This window comes from Mirounga leonina, unplaced genomic scaffold (genome assembly GCF_011800145.1).
Source record: "Mirounga leonina isolate KUSES-001 unplaced genomic scaffold, KU_Mleo_1.0 Mir_166, whole genome shotgun sequence".
Taxonomy (NCBI): Eukaryota; Metazoa; Chordata; class Mammalia; order Carnivora; family Phocidae; genus Mirounga; species Mirounga leonina.
Window position 1 is genome coordinate 33,291,111 of NW_023270418.1, and position 24,341 is coordinate 33,315,451.

A 24,341-nucleotide genomic window follows, 5' to 3' on the forward strand; every position below is an offset into this window, starting at 1 on the left:
AGCTCCAGACACGACGCACCTCATCTGCAGCAGACTTCAGAGTCCCTAAATCCTAATCTAGCCAGTGAATCTTCAGGAACTATAAGCCAAGCACTATGCTGGAAGCTAGGATAATACAAAATTGAACTATGCTCTGCCCTTGCTCTCAAGAAACAGCCTCTCTAATGAAGACAAAGAAGACAAATCACAGGACAGTCAGTGTCGGAGGCTACACACTCCACCAAACCAAGTCCACCCCTGACTGTCAGAGGCTTCAGCATCATAGGGCAGTAGGCACGCAACTCTGGGAGAGAAAGTGACCAGGAGGTCGAAACACAGCTTTCTAGAAGGACACCCCCCGGTCATAGGAGCCACCAGCTTTTCCCTGCCTCCTCCATAACCAGTCCAGTCTACTCAAGTCTCTGGATATAAAGTCCAGTCTCTGGATACAGAGCTGAGAAGGACACCCCCCGGTCACAGGAGCCACCTGTGAGACTAAAATACACACCAAATTCACACTATCAGGTACAGGGATGGTGTGACTGCACAGTGATTATGAGCACACACTGACAAGCACTGCCAAGAGCTACAAAATACAGACCGAGAGATTGTGTGGGGAGCAAAGAGAACAGGGAGAAATTTTTATCTGGAAGTTTGTTAATGTTGGTGTATTAACAGGAGATAACAATTCTGAAAATTCTGCTTCTGTGGCAGACATTCTCCTCCCTTTCCAGGTTTTATCCAGGCAGCAACGTGCCTAGCATGAAGACTATTTACCAGCTGCCTTTACGGGTAGGTGTGCCTGTGTGACCAGGCGCTGACAAATAGAATGTAAAAGGAAGTGTTTATGTGACTTTTGGAAGTCAACTTAAGACATCCTCATGGGCTTTGTCCCTTTCTTCCTGTCCTCTATCCTGTTGTCTGAAACAAGGAGAGGACAGTGTGTCAATCGCGAAGCTCTGGTCTCTGAGCAACAAGTCCACACTTCAGTTCTCGGTTGTGATGTTGGGCCGGGGGTTCCACCCGTTACAAATCTCCTTTGCCGGCTGCTCCCAGGTAGGGTCTGCCAGTGGGGGCCCTGGAGGGAGGCTGGAAGGCAGGAGGAAGGAGACAGGCTTGTTGTGTTGTGTCTGAGTGCTGGAGTAGCAACAAGGGAACCCCCACTTCTTTCACCAACCCAGAACCAGCCTCACGGCACCTTCTCCAAGATACCAGCTCAGAGGGCTGGGCCCCAGCTGCAGGGGGTGCTCCTCAAGATCTCAGATGCCAGCAACAGCCAAGCAGTGCCCTCTCCACAGGCGGCAGGGCCCAGATCCAGGGTCTGATAATCCCCACCTCTTCCCTTGGTCCCCCAGCCCAGGGAAGGGGCTGCTTCCTGCAGTTCTGTGAGCCACTGGGTCCCATTTCTCTCTAATGCCTATTCACCCAATTCCCTATATTAAATTCTCTATGTTGAAATGTCTAGTGTTGTTTCCACTTTCTTGCCAGTGTCTTGACCGGCACATATGGCCAGAACTTTAGCACCTTCTTAGATCATGAGAATGAGAGCCACAGCCTAGGAACGGCAGAGCAGTTGGTTGAAAGGAGCCCGCATCTCCATCGAGCCCATGCAGCTGCCATACCTGCCCAGCCTGTCTACTTCCAGGAGGGACATAAATTTCTGTGTTGTTTAAGCCACTGTTACTCTAGAGCTTCTGTTATAAGCAGCTAGATCTAGTACTAACAGATACAGCTTATCACAATCCACGTACTCATGCTCTCCCAATCTGCAAACTCCTCCTTACCCTTCTCTGCTACCTAAAAACTACCTACAGTTTAAGAACAAGTTCAGGGCGCCTGGGTGGCTCAGTTGGTTAAGCGACTGCCTTCGGCTCAGGTCATGATCCCGGAGTCCCTGGATCGAGTCCCACACCGGGCTCCCTGCTCGGCAGGGAGTCTGCTTCTCCCTCTGACCCTCCCCCTTCTCATGTGCTCTCTCTCATTCTCTCTCACACAAATAAATAAATAAAATCTTAAAAAAAAAAAAAAAAGAACAAGTTCAAAGTCCAACCTTCTCAAGAAGCTTTTGCCATCTTCCCTACTAGCTCCTTGAAGGCAAGGGGAATGCCTCACTACAATTCTCAAGGCCTAGTGACCCCAAATGGTGGGTGCTCAGTATAGCTTTTCTGAAGATGACAATAACCAGCAGCACTGCTGCCCCACTGAGTCTCTCTTCTCCAAACTCCCTCCTGTTATATTTGTCTTATTAGGTCTGCTGGGTTAGGTTTGGCTCCCTGATTAATTAGACCGTAAGCTCCCTAAGAGATAGTCCTGAGGGAAGGTATCACGATACAAGAAAGACCACTGGCTTCAGAGCCAGGGATTCAAATCCCAGTACTGCCACTTACTAGCTGTGTGATCTTAGGCATATCACTAAACCTTTCTGAGCCTCAAATTCACCCCTCTGTAAAAGAGTTGCACTTTCTTTAGTCATTTTATTTTTCTTGAGTGGGGGGAGGGGCAGAGGGAGAGGGAATCTTTTTTTTTTTTTTTTTTTGAGAAAAGGAGAGGGAGAGAGAATTCCAAGCAGGCTCCATGCCCTGTGTGGGCAACGGGCTCCATCCCACGATCCTGACATCGTGACCTCAGCCGAAATCAAGGATCAGACTGATTCAACTGGGCCGAAGTCAAGATCAGACTTAACTGACTGAGCCACCCAGGTGCCCCTCTTTAGTCATTTTAAGAGCTCCCTGGGCTGCAGTGTTCAAAAGGTTAGCTCAGCCCCCCCGCCCCACTCCTGCAGGGCGGATGCTGATGCTGCCTCTCGTTTACAGATGAGGAGACAAGACTGAGCAGGAGAGCGCTGGGCCGTAGCACATAGTAGGTGCTATGGGAGCCCCACAATCACTAGAGCCTTACATCAGGACTAGTCTGTACAAACGTGCGTAAAACTGATGCCTTGGGTCTCCTAGGGCTGCTGTGACATATGACCATAAATTTCATGGCTTAAAAAAACACAAATTTATCTTACAGTTCTGGAATTCAGACGCCAGGAAGTAGGTCTTCTGTGGCTAAAATCAAGATGTCGGCAGGGCTGTGCATCCAAAGGATATACCACATTCCAGTAAACACATACAAAATGACTGAAGACAGGGTGCCTGGGTGGCTCAGTTGGTTAAGCGACTGCCTTCGGCTCAGGTCATGATCCTGGAGTCCCAGGATCGAGTCCCGCATCAGGCTCCCTGCTCAGCAGGGAGTCTGCTTCTCCCTCTCCCGCTCCCCCCTCTTGCGCTCTCTCTCTCAAATAAATAAAATCTTAAAAAAATAAAAAAATAAAACAAAAAATAAAACAAAATGACTGAAGACAGATTCTGATTGAGCTAATGAATGTCAAAGGACAGTGCTTACTGGGGGGAAAGAGGCAATGGTGTTTCATGGGGACGGATTTTCAGACCAGGAAGAGGGAAGTGTTCCTGAGACGGATGGTGGTGATGGTTGCAAAACAGTGTGAACATCCTTAATCCACTGGACTGTACACTTAAAAATGGTTAAAAGTAGTAAATTTCATGCTGTACATTTTACCACAATGATTTAAAAAAAGGAATGAAATACTGATATGTGCTACAACCATCATGCTCAGTGAAAGAAACTGGTCACATATTCTATGACTCCATTCATGTGAAATGTCCAAAACAAGGAAATCTGCAGACAGAAAGCAGATCAGTGAGTGCCTAAGGCTGGGCGGAACAGGGCTGGGGGCCAGGGTTTCCGTCTGAGATGAGAAAAATGTTCTAAAACTGACTGTGGGATGACAGCTGCCTATACCTGTGAAATCAGATACACACACTTTAAATGGGTGAACTGTATGGTATGTGAACCATATCCCAATAAAACACTTTTAAAAAAGAAAAATGACTTTTTTCCATAGGTAATGATTTTTTCTCAACCAATTAAAAACTTGAATGTGCGTCTACAGAAACTATGTTTCCCAGATGTAAATAGAAGTCCTACTTTAGAATTTTTTCAACAGCTTACTTAAAAGCAATCATGAGTACCTGGGAATCTTCACAAGAGTAAAGACCTCTTTTCCCAAAAGGCAAATCGGCTGTCTACCCCAGCGAAGGAGGAACAGAAAGAACAAGCAACCCAAGGCTCTGGTTTCCCCCAAGCCTCGAAGCACAGGGACGGTGTGGAGGGAAGAGGATGAGAGCAGCCTTGACCTTTCTTCTCAACTCAGTGCAACGCCTCTGGCGCATGGCTTATCAGAAGCGCCCTGCCACACACGCTCCTGGCTACCAGGCGACAGGACAGGCATCCCATCAGTTAAAAGCCCTCGTTTTCCTTCCTGTCACACACTCTTGAGAGTCCGGTCAACAGCGGGAGCAAACAGATGAGCTACTGTTCTAAGTTGTGTAACTCCATTCAAAGTTTAATCCCGTGCTCCGAGAGAAGGCAGGCGGGCCAGCTCGGCCAGAAACCAGCTCACAACCTGGAAACCCTTCATCTCTTGAATTATCCGTAGCCCCTGTTGCTCAATAGGCTGTAGTGGGAGGAAGTAAACCGCCGGTTATTTTTTAGTGACAAGCAAGATAAATGAAACAAGGTCATTATCCTGGATGACCCAAGCTGTGAGAAACCACCTAGAAAAACGCCAGTTACCAATGAGCCAAACAACATGACTGAGAATAAGAAGATACGTTGGGAAGATACGCCCCAGACATGGAAGCACAACTACAAGGGCCCAGTTTACCACACAGTTTGTCAAGATACCCTCCCAAGTAAAACCCCAGGAATTCCCAAGGATTTCAAACAAGCAGCAGAACAGCTTTTTAAGAAACATACATGTCCTAGTGGAGCTGAGGAGACACGAGATACTCCAGGAAGCACAATATCAAATAAAATGAAACAAACACATGTATTTCACATCGAACACAGGTCAGCAGCCCGTGGCGGGCACTCACCAGCCCGCTCAGACCTCCAGTACAGAGCCAGTGGGCTCACCAGCACAAAAAAGAGCTTCGCGCACACAAATCGTTAATTAGATATCAAGATAATCCTTTCCATTTCTCTGGATACCCAGAGGAAAAACCATGCAATAACAAAGCAAAGAACAACCCCCAAGCTGAAGAACTAGGGCTAACGGGTTTCCATGCCGAAGAAAGTCGTTTTAGTGAAAACAAAGCCACACAGCAGCCCCGAGGAGCACTTTGCTGCTTTTGTCATATTCGTGTTCATATTCACAAGCAATAAAGAACTCAGGTGACCTGGGTGTGCTTTTAAGGACTCAGCTAAGTTATATCAGTTTTACTGGAGCAACTAAAGTAGGCTGCTTTTAATGTGTAGTAAATTGTTTGCCTTTCAGATTTTAGAATCCATGTTCCAAAAAATCATGTTAATATGGATCTTAAAGACCCCCCAAAATAAAAAAATATAACAAGTTACTCAAATTCTATCATCCAAACATAACCACTTTTGAACATTCTGGGCGGTTTTGTTTCTTTTTTTAAATAGGCTCCACGCCCAAGGTGGGGCTTGAACTCATAACCCTGAGATCAAGAGGTACATGCTCTACAAACTGAGCCAGCCAGGCGCCCCTAACATTCTGGGTTTTTTAGTTGTTATTTTCCCAAGCTCCTCTTTTCCTACTTCTTTCTTGTTATTAAAATTGGGATCATACTGAATGTACTACTCACGTTCCTTTTCCATTTATATTACACGCATTTTCCATCAATTCAGCATTAAAAACACAATTTTTAATCATACACACAATTTCATCTTAAAGGCTAAGCATGGTTTAGCCAATGGCCCACTGCTGGAGACAGTGGGCTTTTCCATAACTTTCTACTTCTATCCGTAACTCTACAGTATGGACACCCGGTACATCAATCTTTATGCACAATCTGATGAGACGCTTTAGTTACGTTGGTTTTTCTGGGTCAAAGGGCACTAACATTTTTAAACTCTTGCTACCCATTGCCAAAGTGTCCTACAAACAAAGCCACACCACTCACTCCTTGCCTGTCAGCACATCAGAACTCCCCTCTCATATTCTTTTATTTTATTTTTTTAAGATTTATGTATTTGAGAGAGAGACAGAGAGAATGCAGGTGGGGGGGCAGAGGAAGAGGGAATCTCAGACTCCCCGCTGAGTGAGGAGCCGGACGCGGGGCTTGATTTCACAACCCTGAGATCATGACCTGAGCTAAAACCAAGAAGCAGACATTTAACCAACTGAGCCATCCAAGTGCCCCTGTCTCATATTCTTGACTGACTTATTTAACAACAAAAACCTGAGAGATCAAAATATAATTTTTAAAAACATCAACTGCAGGGCACCCGGGTGGGTCAGTCAGTTGGGCATTTGACTCTTGGTTTCAGCTTGGGTTGTGGTCTTGGGGACATGGGATGGAGCCCTGTGTCAGGCTCCCTGCTCAGCAGGGAGTCTGCCTTCCCTCTCTCTCTCTCTCCCCCTCTGCCCCTCCCCCAGCTCGTGCACACACATTCTCCCTCTAAAATGAATAAATCTTTAAAAATTAATAAATAAAAAACATCAAATTGCTAGTGAAGATAACTAAAATTTTTTTAAGTCTACAATATACATGAAGTTATTAACAAAGGCCATGAAATATTTTTAAGTTAAAAAACTGTTGCATTGGAGGGCGCCTGGGTGGCTCAGTTGGTTAAGCGACTGCCTTCGGCTCAGGTCATGATCCTGGAGTCCCTGGATCGAGTCCCTGGATCGAGTCCCGCATCGGGCTCCCTGCTCAGCAGGGAGCCTGCTTCTGCCTCTGACCCTCCCCCCTCTCATGTGCTCTCTCTCTCTCATTCTCTCTGTCTCAAATAAATAAATAAAATCTTAAAAAAAAAAAATTTGTTGCATTGGAAATATTTATAGGTACATCAATACAGAAAAAATAAATTTATTAAAATACATAATAAAACATGCTAAGAGTTAGCTTTATTTAACTGACTTCTTGGGGGTTGGACCTCGGGTGGCTCAGTTGGTTAAGCGTCTGCCTTTGGCTCAGGTCATGACCCCAGGGTGGTGGGATGAGCTCCGCATTGCATCAGCTCCCTGCTCAGCAGGGACTCTGCTTCTCCCTTTGCCCCTCCCCCTGCTCATGCGCGCTCTCTCCCTCCCTCTCAAATAAGTAATTCTTAAAAAAAAGACTTCTTGGTGACATGCATCAGTGACTCCATGCTAGGTTACTTCAAAACTGATAAATGTCAATCCATTACCCTCCTCATAAAGTCATACAATTAATTGCACTAAACAACAAGAAGAGAAGATCAAACTGGAAAACGTAAAATAGAAGATAATCTAAAATTTTAGTTGACCCAGAAATACGTCAAAGATACGGTGTCACAGTAGGCAACATACTGATCAACATTATTAAAAAGAACCTTGGGAAATTCCACAAAATCATTTCAAAACAAAAACCTCTCCATACAACACTGAGAACTGGTATTTGACGCTACTTCCTCTTCAAAGTTCCTTATGGCAAGACACAGCAATCGTGCCTTCTTTTTGGTGTTGTCGTTAAAGATTTATTTATTTATTTATTTGACACAGAGAGAGAGACAGCTAGAGAGGGAACACAGGAGGGGGAGTGGGAGAGGGAGAAGCAGGCTTCCCGCTGAGCAGGGAGCCCGATGTGAGGCTCGATCCCAGGACCCCGAGATCACGACCTGAGCCGAAGGCAGACGCTTAACGACTGAGCCACCCAGGCATCCCAGCAATCGTGCCTTCTTAAGGTGCAAGGACTTCCTCAAATAGAAGCCTAACGGTTCCATATGGTCAAGTACGAACCACAATGTCCCCAAACATACAAGATTATAATTCTTATATGTCAGCTATTCCATTCGACGTACACCTATCACAAAAAAATGTTTCAGCACTTAAACCACTTAAACCAAATACACAGATCATAAAAGATTTTATTTCAGAATGAAACAAATAGAATTTTAATACCAATTCAGAATGGTGATTATCTCTGGGCAAAGGAAGGGAATCTGAGGCCAATTTAGCAGAATGTTCCAATTTGATAAAGCTATTTTACTTTTTTTATTCTTTACTACTTTATAAATGTAATTTTTAAAAAAAATTTTAGGGATGCCTGGATGGCTCAGTCAATTAAACATCTGCCTTTAGCTCAGGTCATGATCCCAGGGTCCTGGGATTGAGCCCCACATTGGGCTCCCTGCTCAGCGGGGAGCCTGCTTCTCCCTTTCCCTCTGCCTCCCACCCCCCTGCTTGTGATCTCTCTCTCACTCTGCACTCTCTCTCAAATAAATAAATCTTAAAAATTTTTATTTATTTGAGGAGCGCCTGGGTGGCTCCGTTGGTTAAGCGACTGCCTTCGGCTCAGGTCATGATCCTGGAGTCCCGGGATCGAGTCCCGCATCGGGCTCCCTGCTCAGCGGGGAGTCTGCTTCTCCCTCTGACCCTCCCCCTCTCATGCTCTCTCTCTCTCTCAAATAAATAAAATCTTTAAAAAAAATTTATTTATTTGAGAGAGAGAGACAGAACGAGTGCTCACATGTGCTCATGAGTGGGGGGCGGGGCACAGAGGGAGAGGGAGAGAGAGAATCCCAAGCAGACTCCCGCCAAGTGGCTCAATCTCAAGACCCATGAGATCACAACCTGAGCCGAAATCATAAGTCAGACACTCAACCGATTGAGCACCCCTCAATATTTCTAATTTTTAATAAAGAGCTTATTTCACATAAAAACTTTATGGCATCTAATACACAATCAACAGCATATAATGAACTCTTCTCAAAAAATCAGTTGGCAAGGGGCGCCTGGATGGCTCAGTCAGTTGAGCAGCTGACTCTGGATTTCAGCTTCAGGTCATGATCTCAGGGTCCTGGGATCAAGCCCCACATAGGGCTCCAGGCTCAGCAGGGAGTCTGCTTGAGGATTCTCTCTCCCTCTCCCTCTGCCTCTGCCCCTCCCTCCAAAATAAATAAATAAATCTTAAAAAAATATCAGCGGGCAATGTAGAGTCTGTATAAAACCAAGATCACTGGTAGCAAGGAAAACATGGTGCTGATAAAGATCACAGTGGGTCAAAGCAATGACAACCTTGTCCAGTATCTTCTCAATCATAATGGGGGATATTTGCTGGGGTCCACGGAGATTATCTTTGACAGAGGCTTCAAAAGATCTGTGACATCTTCAGAAGGTTAAACATCAAGTTACCACATGACCCAGCAATTCCACTCCTACACATATACCCAAGAGAACTGAAAACATGTCCTCACAAAAAACTGTACACAAATGTCCATAATAGCCAAAAAATGGAAAAGCTCAAATGTTCATCAACTGTTGAACAAATCGTGGTATATCCTGCAATGGAATTTTTTTTTTTTTTTAAGATTTTATTTATTTATTTGACAGAGAGAGACAGCGAGAGCAGGAATACAAGCAGGGGGAGCGGGAGAGGGAGAAGCAGGCCTCCCGCTGAGCAGGGAGCCCGATGTGGGACTCGATCCCAGGACGCTGGGATCATGACCTGAGCCGAAGGCAGACGCTTAACGACTGAGCCACCCAGGCGCCCTCCTGCGATGGAATATTATCCAACCATAAAAAGGAACAAAGTACCATATGTGCTATGACATGAATAAACCTTGGAAACATACTAAGTGAAAGAAAATGGTCATAAAAGTCCACACATATTGTATGATTCTTTCTACATGAAATGTTCAGAAGATATCAGGTGGATTAGTGGTTGTCAGGAGCTAAGGAGGGGAGCATGGGGAGAGACTGCTAATGGTAAAGGATTGATTTCCAAGGTGATGAAAATGTTCTAGAAAGACAGTGGTGATTATTGTAGAACCCTATAAAAATACTAAAAATCACTGAACTGAATTTAAAAGGGTGAACTTTATGGTATCTCAATAAAGCTGTTCTTTTTTCTTTTTTGAACCAGTGATAACCACTTTGCCTTAGTTAACTGTAGATTGAACATTCATTGATTTATATAAACCATCCTCTTAATAATAAACTTCTGTGTCTTATCCATGGCGATCATCATTTGATTAAAATCTGCTCCCAACCACCAAACACTTCCAGGGGAGCTGCTAGATCCGAAGAGCCATCAAGCCCACAAAAAAGACTCCTCTGATTTTAGGATCTGGAAAAAGAAACATTACTAAGAGCTTTGGAATGAGAAAAGTTACCCAGTTTCAGGAAACCTCTCCACAGCTGCACTGAGTTCCCAGCTTCGCAAACCTTTTCTTATTCCATTTAGACGCGGCTTCTCCCCCACCTCTGCTACCACGGGTCCTTTCCTCAGGTTCTGACCAGGTACTTCTTTTTTTTCCTTCCCACATATCTTTTTGTCACTTTTCCTTCCTCCCTTCAAGTTTGAGGCCAGTAAGAGAAGGTTCTCACACACAAAACCCACCCCCTCTTCTCCTCCCACCCTCTCATTGCCAGGGTTCCACAGTCTTGGCACCCAAGGCATTGTAAAAACCATCAAGAGAAACATTCCAGAATAAAGTCCGGAGAGGGGAGGTTTGCTAACACCCATCTCTCTTGCCCTTTGCCCTCCTCCTATAGACTCATTTCCATGCTGTTCACACTCTCTTGGCTTTTCAAAGTCTTCTGCTTTATTAGCTACAACCATCTCTGCACAGAGGGGCTTCCACGATGCTCTTTTTTATTTCCTTAAGATTTTATTTATTTATTTGAGAGCGAGCGCGTGAGCAAGAGAGAGAGCATTAGCAGGGGCAGAGGGAGAGGGAGAAGCAGACGCCCCACTGAGCAGGGAGTCCGACACAGGGCTCAATCCCAGGACCCGGGGATCATGACCTGAGCCAAAGGTTCAGACGCTTAACGACTGAGCCACCCAGGCGCCCCTGCCCAGTGCTCCTTAATGCAGCATCCTAAATTCCACCACTGAGCCGACAGGCCAAATGCAAAGGCAGGAAAATGAAGAGAATCAGGAAAACTCAGAAGAGATGGCATTTTCAATAGCACATGGGCAGGAGAAAGTAGTCAAAGTACGACCATAACTTCAGGCATGAATTGTCTGCCCACTGATAATACACACACCTTACTGAATCCTAAGCTTCTTTATTCACAATCCACAAATGGACAAAGGGCAACTCATACACCATATCTGTCTGCAGTTCTCATTAGTCACATGGGTTCCCTGTAAAGGTCAGAGACACCTGGAGGATCCTTAGCTCCCTCCACGTGACCCTGCCCTCAATGCACACAAGTGTCACCTGGGCCTGGACGATGACAGGATGTATGTCTGCCTGGCTTGCTTGCTTTCTCTTCCTTTCTTCCTTTCAAGATTTATTTTAGAGAGAAAGAAAGAGAGAGCACAAGCAAGGAGGGGCAGAGGTAGAGGAGAATCTCAAGCAGACTCCACGCTGAGCATGGAGCCTGACGCAGGGTTCAATCTCACGACCCTGAGGTCGCCCCTCAAAAAAATTTTAAACAAGGGCGCCTGGGTGGCTCAGTCGGTTAAGCGACTGCCTTCAGCTCAGGTCATGATCCTGGAGTCCCGGGATCGAGTCCAGCATCAGGCTGGGCTCCCTGCTCAGCGGGGAGTCTGCTTCTCCCTCTGACCCTCCTCCCTCTCGTGCTCTCTGTCTCTCATTCTCTCTCACAAATAAATAAATAAATGACCTTTAAAAAAAATTTTTTTTAACAAAATGAACAAAAATAACCTTTGTTTTTTCCAACTGTCTTCTGTAATCACTTCACAAATAAAAGGAATGCTCAGGGAGGGAGTTAGCCCACTTGATTGAATTTCCTGGTTAATCATCAAGTAGCTATGAAGTATCATCCTAACTACAAGATAATTAAAGATTACCAAATAAAATATTCTTGTCGAAAATCTAAACTCAAAATTTCATATATCTATCCAGGCAGTGTTTTCTCTTCTACTCCATAATATACCAGTTTTCTGTTTTAATAAACACAAACTACTCTCTGAATCTGTTAATACAATTAACTTTCTGGGCAGATTTATAAGATTGTACTGTGGCTTGGGTATGGGTATTCTAGTTTGGTAAGCACAAATCTAAACCTTTACTTGATTTTATGGAAAAGGGAGTGGTTAAAAAAAAAAAGAAGAAGAAGGAAAATTTTCAGTAAGTTGGGCCCCAGTTAATTGAGCTTTTACTGCAAATTTCCTCCCTCAAGTCACATAACAGATAATATTCCGGATACTTTTCAGGACTATTATGCCCAGACCTCCTTTTCAGCCTTGCATTTCCTGATCTAGCCTTTAAAACAGCCAAAATGTTTCTTACCCATTATGTGGAGCAATGTGGAGATTTTCAAGGAGGGAGAAGGAAAAAGGGCATTTCCCCACTGCGGGGCAAATGAGACAATGCCCTAACTTCAGAGGCGGGTCAGTCACCATTTAAGGCACAGCTGTACTTCACCTGGAAGGCCAGAGGTGGCAGAAGCGCTCCCCGTTGCAACACCCATAACAAGTCATATGAAGTGACCCAACCAGAAAGAGAGGAAGCGAAGTTGGAAAAGCTACCCGGCTACACACCTTGGCTTCCTACCGCCCAGCCTGTCAGGTGGGACAGCACAGCACTGCCCGTATACTCCTCACCCCTTCTCCAGCCATAAAGCTGCAGGAGCGAGCTGTCCTCTTGGTTCCAGAGCACATACAGAGGAAACAATGGCCACTTCACAGACCTTCCAGACTTTCCACCCACCTTACCGAAAACATCGAATACTACCATCAGCTGTTGGCCATGAAAACTGTCATTCAATTCTGGTTGCTCTGAGAAGTTCACATAGCTTGTAAATACACTCCATGTGTAAAATGAAGCCAAATTGGAGTCGACGAGATCATCAAAACCTTCTAGCCCCAGGAAGAAAGCTGAATAGTCCAGTAGATGTGACCTGCCTCAACATGTCAGCATCAGGAGGCTGGAGTACACAATATAGATCTTGGGCACTAGTGAATGTCACCTCCTGACATTCGAGTACTCGGTTTCTGGTTAAGAAGTAGTTGGTGATTTGGCTGAAGAACAAGTTTTAACTACACGTTATAAGCAAACACACAGGAGAGAGCTTCTGAGCTAGTCTCTGCATTTGCACCTCGAGGGGCTTCAATGTTTTCAAGTATTTATCCTACAGAAAACGTATTTTTTAAAAGTCTGGAGTACAGTTACTTTGCTAGATAGGGTTTACTGTATAATACAGCTTTTATTTTATAACACATTTTTAAATTGTTTTAAAAATGGCTTCCATCCTTTTTTGTAGACTTAACAGGTCTCAAAGAGGTTATTTAATATCTATTTTATTCCACAGCATTCTAAGCAGGAAAAATCCATGCTATAGTGATACAATTTAGTGGAATGCCCAAAGTCTTGCAATAGAACATTCCTAATGTCAAACATCTACGTGTATATATATATTTTTTCCAATTTTTCAACAGCCATTTTTTTTAAGTTTTTTTTTTCCCAGTAATCTGTACACCCAATGTGGGGCTCAAACTCAGAACCCCAAGATCAAGATTCCCATGTTCCACTGACTAAGCCAGCCAGGCATTCCTATTTTTTTCCAGTTTTTAAATTGTGGTGAAATACACACAACATACAATTTACCATCGTAACCATTTCTTTTTAAAGATTTTACCTACTTATTCGACAGAGAGAGAGCACAAGCATAAGAGGCAGAGGGAGAAGCAGACTCCCCTCTGAGGAAGGAGAGTAATGCTGGACCCTAGGATCATGACCTGAGCTGAAGGCAGACAGTAATCCACTGAGCCACCCAGGCACCCCTACCATCTTAACCATTTTTAAGAGTACAGTTCAATGGCATTAAGTACATTCACACTGTTTTTGCAACCATCACCACCATCCATCTCCAGAACTCTTTTTATCTTGCAAAACTGAAACTGTGCCCATTAAGCACTAACTCTCCACTCTTCCCTCCCCCAGCCCCTGGCCACTCTACTTTGTCTCTATGAATCTGACCGCACTAGAGATCTCACAGAGGTCAAATCATACAGATACGTCCTTTTGTGACTTGCAATTATTTCACTTAGCATTAGTCCTCAAGGTTCATCCATGCTGTGGCTGGTGTCAGAATCTCCTCTTTTAAGGTTAAATAATAGTCCATGTAAATGTGACATATTGGGGAGTGGGGTGGTGGGATGGGTTCGCCCGGTGATTGGTATTAAGGAGGGCATGTACTGCATGGAGCACTGGGTGTTATACGCAAACAATGAATCATGGAACACTACATCTAAAACTAATGATGTACTGTATGGTGATTAACATAATAAAATAAAATTTTTTTTGAAAAGTGACATTCTGCAGGCGCCTGGGTGGCTCAGATGGTTGAGCGTCTGCCTTCGGCTCAGGTCGTGATCCCAGGGTCCTGGGATCGAGTCCCGCATCGGGATCCCTGCTCCTTGGGAGCCTGCTTCTCCCTCTGCCTCTCTCCATCTCTGTCTCTTACGAATAAATAAATAAAATCTTAAAAAAAAAAAAAGTGACATTTTGCTTATCCATTCATCCAATAAAACATCTATATATTTTTAATCATTTGGAAAAGGATCCATATCTAGGTGCATCAGCTCAATGCTCAGAGAAGGATAAACCCGAGAGCCTGCCTGTTCCGGAGAAATCTTTAACAAAAATTTTCGTCTGCTAAATTAAGATGGGAGGTTATCTGGTCTGCAACTAGCCAACTGTGTTTTGCTGAAAAACAGAGAACCACTGACGCCTCTGCAAACGGTCCACGTGTTACATGCATCAAGTCCAGCACGCACAGGACTCAGTCTCCCCGGGCTTGCAGCCTGCACTCCCCCCTCCAACTTTCACTTTTTCTCAAAGCCAAATTACGAGGGGAAAAAACTTCGGACGTAACCCCTGTCTCAGCAGGAAAACGACCCACAGTCCAGGACTGGACGCGTGGACGCAGAGCAGTGACACAGCGGAGCAGCCAATGAGATTGGAGCACACGCGGAATGGGGGGCGGACTGTTGCGGAGTGCCTTTCAGCCATCTAAAGCTCAGCCTGAAACCACCGTGGCCCGGGTGGGGGAAAGAGCAACGCCAGTGAAAGGACAGCCATCAGCACGTGGTGCTCAGGGACAGGTGCCTTAACCCCAAGCCTGGAGGCGGCGTCAAGGGAAGAGCTTTTGACCTTGGCGAACGCCGGCTCCCACAGGCAGCTTGTGTGGCCTCGGGCAACTTAGTCGATGCCTTTTAAGCCTGTTTTCTCACCATCAAATAATGCAGTAGCACCTAATAATGGGGTTTGTGACAACCACATGAGGTCATGTCAGCTGCTCCTCAGCAGCAGGTGTAAAGCAAAAGTTCATCGGTAAGAACGTGCCAGACGGATGGAAGACGAAAGCTGTCTTTAGTCCTCTATTCCAAGGGCTGCTCCAGCTCAGCACTGCTGACCCGTGGCGCCCGAGAATTCTTTGTTGGAGGAAGTGGACGGGCTGTCCTTTGTACTGTAGGATGGTTAGCAGTAGCCCTTCCCTCCCCACTGGATGCCAAGACCACCGCCACCACCCAGTCGTGACGACCAAAATGGTGTCCAGGCATTACCAAGCATCCATCAGAAAGGGTTCCTAAAATACCGATCTCAAGTCACTATTCGGAGCATCCTTGGAAGGTAGCATTCCTCTGCCTGCTCTCTCACCCATCTTTCAGAGTCAGGGCTGCTGCACTTTCCCCACACAGCGCTCCACATGCCCTAGCTCATACAGGCCTCCCAGGCCATCGTAAGTCCCTGGGCTACTCAACAGAAAACACTCCTGGCCACAGTGAGATGTGTAAATAAGTAATGAAAGACATGGAGGGGCACCTGGCAGGCTCACTTGGTAGAGAATGCAACTCTTTTTTTTTTTTTTTTAAGATTTTATTTATTCATTTTTACTTTAGAGAGCGAGCACACACATGCATGAGGGAAGGGCCAGAGGGAGAGAATCCCAAGCAGACCCCACACTGAGCACGGAACCCAATGCGGGGCTTGATACCATGACCCCAAGATCATGACCTGAGCTAAAATCAAGAGTCAGACATTTAACGAACTGAGCCACCCAGACACCCCAATCATGCAACTCTTGATCTCAGGGCTGTGAGTTCAAGCCCCACATTGGGTGTAGAGCCTGCTTACATACATACATTCAGTATAAAAGACATGGAGAGTACAATCTCATTGTAGATGCAAATAGACTAATGAAAAGCTAAAGACAAGGGCTGTCCAAGGGCAGGACAAGATTCTCCGCCAGCTGATAGAGGATGGTGGATAGTGGAGGGATCTGCTGCAGGGAAAAATCCGGAAGGAGAACATGAGCATCAGTAGCTGGACAAGCCAAGAGACTAGACTGAGAATAAAATCCTGGAACCAATAAGAATTACAGCAAGGTTACAGGATACAAAAGTCATATAAAAGTTAACATATAGGGACACCTGGGTGGCTCAGTCATTAAGCGTCTGCCTTCGGCTCAGGTCATGATCCCAGGGTCCTGGGATCGAGCCCTGCATCGGGCTCCCTGCTCAGCGGGAAGCTGCTTCTCCCTCTCCCACTACCCTTGCTTGCGTTCCCTCTCTTGCTGTGTCTCTCTCTGTCAAATAAATAAAATCTTTGAAAAAATAAAAATAAAAATAATAAAAAATAAAGTTAACATATAGGGGCACCTGGGTGGCTCAGTTGGTTAAGCGACTGCCTTTGGCTCAGGTCATGATTCTGGAGTCCTGGGATCAAGTCCCACATCAGGCTCCCTCTTCAGCAGGGAGTCTGCTTCTCCCTCTGAAGCTCTCCCCTCTCATGCTCTCCCCTCTTACGCTCTCTCTCTCTCTCTCATTCTTTCTCTCTCAAATAAATAAATAAAATCTTAAAAAAAAAGTGTTAACATATAAAAGTCAATCACTGGGGCACCGTGGCTCAGTCAATTGAGTCTGACTCTTGATTTTGACTCAGGTCATGATCTCTGGGTTGTGAGATTAAGTCCTGCACTGGGCTCCACGCTGGGCATGGAGTCTGCTTAACATTTCTCTCTCCCTCTCCGTCTGACCCTCCCCACCCTCTCTTAAAAAAAAAAAAAAAAAAAAAAAGTCAATCACTTTCACTTTCCCATATACCAGCAATGAACAAGTAGAAATTAAAATTAAAAACACATTACCATGTACATCAGCAACCAAAAAATGAAACATTTAGGTATAAATGTAACAAAATATGTACAAGATCTATAGGAGGAAAAATACAAAACTCTTATGAAAGATATCAAAGAATAACTAAATAAAATGGAGAGATATTCCATGTCCACGGATAGGAAGACTCAGTATATTGCCAAGATGCTAGTTCCTCCCTATTTGATGTATAGATCCAATATAATCCCAATCAAAATCCCAGCAAGTTGTTTTATCAATACTGACAAACTGACTCTGGAGTTTACATGGAGAGGCAAAACACCCAGAATAGCCAACTCAGTATTAAAGAAGAACAAAGTCAGAGGACTGACACTACGTGACTTCAAGACTTACTACAAAGCTACAGTAATCAGGACAGTGTGGCGTTGCAAAAAGAATGGGCAAACAAGGACACCTGGATGTCTCAGTTGGTTAAGCGACTGCCTTTGGCTCAGGTCATGATCCCGAGGTCCTGGAATCAAGTCCCACTTCGGGCTCCCCCTGGCTCAGCATGGAGCCTGCTTCTCCCTCTCCCTGCCACACCCCCTGCTTGTGCTCTGTCAAATAAATAAATGAAATCTTAAAAAAAGGGGGGGGGCACTTGGGTGGCTCAGTCGTTAAGTGTCTACCTTTGGCTCAGGTCATGATCCCAGGGTCCTGGGATCGAGCCCCGTGTCGGGCTCCCTGCTCCACGGGAAGCCTGCTTCTCCCTCTCCCACTCCTCTCTCTGTCACTGTGTCTCTGTCAAATAAATAAATAAAGTCTTAAAAAAAAAAAAATGGGCAAACAGATCGATGGAACAGAGTGCAGAGCCCAGAAATAGATCCACATAAATACAGTCCACTGATCTTGACCAAGAGCAAGGGCAATTCAATAGAGAAGGGACAGTCAACAAATGGAGTTGGACTGACTAGACATTCACAGTTAAAAACTGAAATCTAGGGGTGTCAGGGTGGCCCTGTCGGTTAAGTGTCTGACTTTGGATTGCAGCTCAGGTCTTGATCTCAGGGTTGTGAGTTTAAGCCCTGTGTTGGGCTTCACGCTGGGCATGGAGCCTACTTTTAAAAAAGAAAGAAATCTAGAAACAGACCTTACATCCTTCACAAAAATTAACATAAAATGGATCCTAGACCTAAATGTAAAATGCAAAATTACAAACCAGACTATAACAGGAAATCATCTAAACGACCTTGCTTATGGCCATTACATTTCAGATACAACACCAAAGGCACAATCCATGAAAGAAATGATTGATAAGCTGGAATTCATTAAAATTTAAAACTTCTCCGCAAAGACACTATTCAAGAAAATAAGGTGACAGCCACAAACTGGAAGAAAATATCTGCAAAAGACACACTGGGTAAAGGACTATTAGCCAAAAGATACAAAGAACTCTTAAAACATACAAAGAACTCTTAAAACTCAACAATAAGAAAACAGAACTTGATTTAAAAAATGGACAAAAGATCTAAACACACGCCTTACCAAAGAAGATATACAGAAGGCATGTAAGCATATAAAACGATTCTCCACATATGTCATCAGGGAATCACAAATTAAAATGAGATACCAGTGCACACCTACCAGAGTGGCCAAAATCTAGAATGCTGGCACCAAATGCTGGCAAGGATGTAGAGCACCGTGAACTCTCTCACTGTGGGCAGAAACGCAAGATGGCGCAACCACTCTGGAAGACAGACTGTTTCTTACAGAACAAAACATGCTCTTACCCGGCGCCTGGGTGGCTCAGTCGTTGGGCATCTGCCTTCGGCTCAGGTCATGATCCCAGGGTCCTGGGATCGAGCCCCGCATCGGGCTCCTGCTCAGCGGGAAGCCTGCTTCTCCCTCTCCCACTTCCCCTGCTTGTGTTCCTGCTCTCACTGTCTCTCTTTGTCAAATAAATAAATAAAATCTTAAAAAAAAAAACCATGCTCTTACCATACAATCCAGCAACTGCACACTTTCATATTTACTCAAAGAGTTGAAAACTTACATCCACACAAAAAGCTGCACATGGATATTGACAGGAGCTTTATTCATAATTGCTTGGAAGCAACCAAGATGTCCTTCAGTAGGTAAATGGATAAACTGTGGTCCATCTGAACAATGAAATATTACTCAGTACTAAAATGAAATATATGATCATGATATGGTAAGCCATGAAAAGATATGAAGGAGACTTAAATGCATACTGTTAAGGAAAGACACCAATCTGAAAAGACTACATACTTTATGCTTCCAATCATAGGACATTTGAGAAAAGGGGTTGGGAAGAGAGACAGAGGACAGAGGACCTTTAGGGCAGTGAAGCTACTCTGCAGGATGCTACAATAGTAGATACGTGACATACATTTGTCCAAACCCACTGAATGTACAACACTGAGAGTGAACCTTAGTGTAAATTAGGGACTTTGAGTGATAATGATGTTAGTGTAGGTTCACCAATGTACCACTCTGGTGTGTGTGTTGGGGGGGATGGGGTATATGGGAACTCTCTGTACTTTCTGTTCAATTTGGCTGTGAACCTAAAACTGCTCTTAAAAAATTAAGTTTATTAATTTTTTTTAAGTAAGCTCTATGACTAACATGGAGTTCGAACTCAAGACCCTGAGATCAAGAGTCACATACTCCACCGACTGAGCCAGCCAGGTGCCCCAAGTTCATTAATTTTTTTTAAGATTTTTATTTATTTATTTGACAGAGAGAGAGAACAAGCAGGGGGAGTGGCAGGCAGAGGGAGAGGGAGAAGCGGGCTCCCCGCTGAGCAGGGAGCCCAATGTGGGGCTTGATCCCAGGATCCTGGGACCAAGCCCTGTCTGCTCAGCGGGGAGTCTGCTTCTCCCTCTCCCTCTGCCCCTCCCCACCGTTAATGCTCTCACTCCCTCTCTCAAATAAATAAATAAAATCTTAAAAAAAGGGGGAGGCACCTGGGTGGCTCAGTCAGTTAAGCATCTGCCTTCAGCTCAGGTTATGATCCCAGGGTTCTGGGATTGAGCCCCACATCGGGCTCCTGGCTCAGCGGGGAGCCTGCTTCTCCCTCTACCCCATGCTTGTGTTCTCTCTCACTATCTCTCTTTCTCTCTCTCAAATAAATAAACAAAATAAAAAAGTAAAGTCATTTAAGGGACCAAATTTTCACAGTAAATAGTAAAAACAAAATGTAAATGAAACTCTATCTTGAAAAATGAAACTAGACGTTACATATAATTTAGGTTATAAATGCAACTGTATACATAGAAAGGAAATTAAGTAGGGAATTTTGGCATAATTCTAACAAAAAACTTAATGATGACATCATAAACCACAACTCACTCCCTATTTGACTTTTACTGCGTCATTGTGCAAATATATTTAAGGACTTCGCCAGTCTTTTCAATGACTTCTCTTGGTTTTTTGATATCTAAATGATTCTACTTGGGAGAGCTCAAGGTATCACCTTCCTCATCAATTTCCAACTGTTAGTGGGTCTGTGGGTTGTAATGTGTCAACAGATATGTGTGAAACTTTAACAGCTCTCAAACATTTCTTCCACCAGACTTCATGAAATCTTGCAAAGATTTGCAATTTCACTTCACAACTGATTGTGACTTTTACCAATCAGCAACAAGAATGATAATAACAAACCCTTGATTTGATGGGCCTGGACAGAAGCTAGTGATCAGCTGTGACGGCTGGGCATGGACAGTAATTTTTTTTTTTTTTTTTTTTTTTTTGAGAGAGACAGTGAGTGTGGCAGGGAGGGGGGATCTTAAGCAGAGTCCACACCCAGCGCAGAGCCCCATGTGGGGCTCATTCTCACGACCCTGAGATCATGACCTGAGCCAAAATCAAGAGCTGGGTGCTTAACCGAGGAGTCACCCAGGCGCCTCAATGTCACCATAATTTTTATCTTTCCCTATACCACTCCTAGCTAGCGGGACTCAGGCAAACAACAGTCTGATTAGAAAGACCACTGTCATCACAGTAGGAGGATAGTGAAGAGATCAATTTAAGCTAAAATCTAGTGCCTACCACAAGTCAGGCACTATTCCATTGCTGGAGATCTGAGATGAACAGGAAATGCCCTCTAGGAATTCAATCTAACAGAAGAGGCAAAGAATAAACACACAAATGCGGCAGCTGTTGTTGCTGTGAAGGTGTCTATGTATATGAAGTGCTATGGAAAAGACATAAATAAAGAAGGAATTAATTGTTTCTAAGTTAGGTCTTGAAGGAGGAAGTTTAAAAGCAGACACCAGGCTGCCAAGCAGAGTTTAAGAGCAAAGAAAGGCCTAGAGACTAAAAGCACAAAGCTCATTCAGGAAATACAGGGTCCAGTGTAAGGAGCCCACTGCTCCTCACTGCTGGTGGGGGGGAGGGGGGAGCGATTTTTAAACAATAGCAACAAAAAGGAACCACTCTAGGGAGGCTGGGGCCCAAGTTTAAAGCAGGCAAATAAGTCCGGATTTTATTCTCCAGCTACAAGAAGCCACGTAAACTTTAAAACAAAGAGTAAAACTATTTGAGAATACTTGGCAACAGGACAAAGAATGATTTAGAGGAGGGAACCCAAAGTGCAAGGACATCCATGGGCACCTCCTGTTACGGTGTCTAAGCAAGGACGCGGACCTGGACTCCTGGCCTCAGAAACAGCACAGAGAACAGACAGTAGGTGTGGATGCAAAAGCAGGTCACCAGGTCTCAGCTGCCGCTGCAGGCAGAGGAGGGGCTTCTGGGGGAGGGCAAAGGTGGCAGTGGTCCCGGGACTCTGGCCAGCTGCTGTTACCAACTCAAAGACAGAAAGCAGCAAGAGCATATCCCAGGGTGGGAAGGAGCAAAAGGGTGAAATGTGGACAGACTAGATGGACTGAGTTGAGGTGGTGAGGTCTGACAAACCGCTGGGGATGGACCAGCACTCAGCCAAAAGCTGAAAGATGGTGAAGTGTCAGTAACATCTAATAGTCGGAGTCACAGGAAAGGCAACTCACTAGATTTCAACCAAGGGAAACCCCATTCCCTACTCTGAACTGCCTCTTTTGCTATCTATCTATCTATCTATCTATCTATCTATCTATCTATCTATCATCTATCTATCTATCTATCTATCTATCTATTTATTTATTTAATTCATGAAAGACAGAGAAAGAGACAGAGGCAGAGGGAGAAGCAGGCTCCCCACGGAGCAGGGAGCCTGATGCGGGACTCGATCCCAGGACCCTGGGATCATGACCTGAGCCGAAGGCAGACGCTTAACCGACTGAGCAACCCAGGCGTCCCCCTCTTTTGCCTTTTTAAAAGCTAGGCATCACCCCCTTCCCATGTCCTAAATCACCTCTTTTCTCCCTATTAAATGGATTCCATAACCACATTCTATTCCAGAAAACAGAACTAAGAGGCAGTGTATACCATACATTGTTTTAAAAGGTCCTCCAAACCAAAGGAAAGCTTTCAAGACCATTTCTAAGACTCTGAATTCTTGGAGAAAAGAAACAAAACACATCCTCAACGCTCTTAAAATGAGTTTTGAGCAAAACACAGGTTTAACTGACCACTGACACTTCCCCAAAAGGTGCCACAAAAAAATGTCTTAAGGCTGAATCCCGGGGTGTCCAAACGTCTTCACAGGCAACAGGCAAGAGCACTGGAGCAGGAGGGGGGTACAGAGACCTCCTAGTTCAGCAAACAGCCACTGACCTCCAGCCCCTCTAGGTTTTTCATTTTACAGACTGATGACACGGCCTAGGATGAGCTCTATCACCCTTTTCACTGAGGATCTTCGGGGCTAACTAAATGTGATAGTTTTGGAGAGATTCATGAAAAAAAAAAACTCAGGCAATTGCGAGATTATCTAAAACCTCTGTTTTTGATTCTTATCTTTTGCCTCTCACTGCTCATAAGCAAATCCGTAAGAGAGGCCAGAGGACAACAAGGAAGTGAAGCTCGGTTATTCTGCTGCATTTGCAGCTCTGCTTGAAAAGACTGGGCACGGAAAAGCGATCAAATGACTACAATTGGATTTGGGGATTATCAGTGGCAGCCAGCCAGTTTCTAGATATGACACTCAACCTGGTCAACCAGTTAAAAGAAAAGCTGCGAGAAAGAAACGCATTTTTAAAGGTCTGTATAAAAGAACACTAACTGTTAAATAGTTATCTCGTGGGAGCAGAACGGCAACAGAAATCAAGGGAGTCTTGGGCACCTGGGTGGCTCAGTCGGTTGGGCGACTGCCTTCGGCTCAGGTCACGATCCTGGAGTCCCGGGATCGAGTCCCGCGTCGGGCTCCCTGCTCGGCGGGGAGTCTGCTTCTCCCTCCGACCCTCCCCCCTTTCATGCTCTCTCTCTCTCACTGTGTCTCTCTCTCTCAAATAAATAAATAAAATCTTTAAAAAAAAAAAAAAGAAAGAAATCAAGGGAGTCTTTCCCTGTTCAGTCTGAATACACATACACATACATTTTTTGTCATTTAAATTTACGACTAAATATTTTTAGCTTAAAAAAGGGGGGGAATCTTTCTCCCTTGGTCGTAATTTTTGGAACGACACCTCCTAAACTCTGGCCACTAATACACCCCTATGACTGAACAGTGCTGGCCAGGATGAGCAAACGTCACCCCTTGGACACTAACAAATGACTCTTTCAGCGCGGGGAGAAAAGCAAACCATGGACTCGAGGAACTAGAAGCAAACTTATCAGGTGACTTTTTTCAAGGCCAATCAGGCCAGCCCTCCGCATTCAAGGCCCTAAAACCGCAAAGGGGTTTCCCAGACAAATCTTTAAGCTTCTGGACAAAACGCACTTTGTGATTCAACGGCATTGTTCTGCCTACAGGAGACCTGTTGTCCCATGAAACCGGTGTACGTGTATTTTTTTCAACAGCCTGTCTTCTGGAAGGTCCTGTGAGGCCGCGGGGCCAGGGCCGCGCAATCCCGCCGGGATTTCACGCGGCTCGGGGAAAGGGGGCTTCAGCCCCCCGCAGGGTCCGCAGGCCCCGCCCCGCCCGGCCAGCGTCACCCGACCGGGTAGCGGCTCCCCGCTTCTGCCCCGCGCGCCCACCCCCGCGGGGGCCGCCACCGACCTGATGACACTGATGTGGAACTGGTCCTCGCGAAGGCCCCGCCAGGCACCGGGCAGGAACTCCTTGCACCACAGATAGGCCCTGCGCCGCGTCCGGGGCTCGGGCTGCTCGCCTGCCGGCGGCGGGGGCAGCGGCAGCGGCGGCGGCGGCGGCGGCAGCGCGAGCGGCGGCTGCGGGCCGCCCGGCGG

General features: G+C 45.3%; 1 protein-coding gene across 2 annotated transcripts in view; it reads right to left on the minus strand.

Annotated features, from left to right (window-relative positions):
* CHKA (choline kinase alpha) overlaps positions 1-24,290 on the minus strand; it is a 60,723-nt gene extending 36,433 nt beyond the window's left edge. Inside the window, exon 1 of one of the 2 annotated variants that reach the window (XM_035013442.1) lies at positions 24,154-24,290. The gene's annotated coding sequence lies outside the window, so the exon portion shown is untranslated. The remainder of the gene's footprint in view (positions 1-24,153) is intronic. The other variant, XM_035013443.1, reaches the window with a different exon arrangement.
* Between the last annotated feature and the right edge of the window lie 51 nt (positions 24,291-24,341).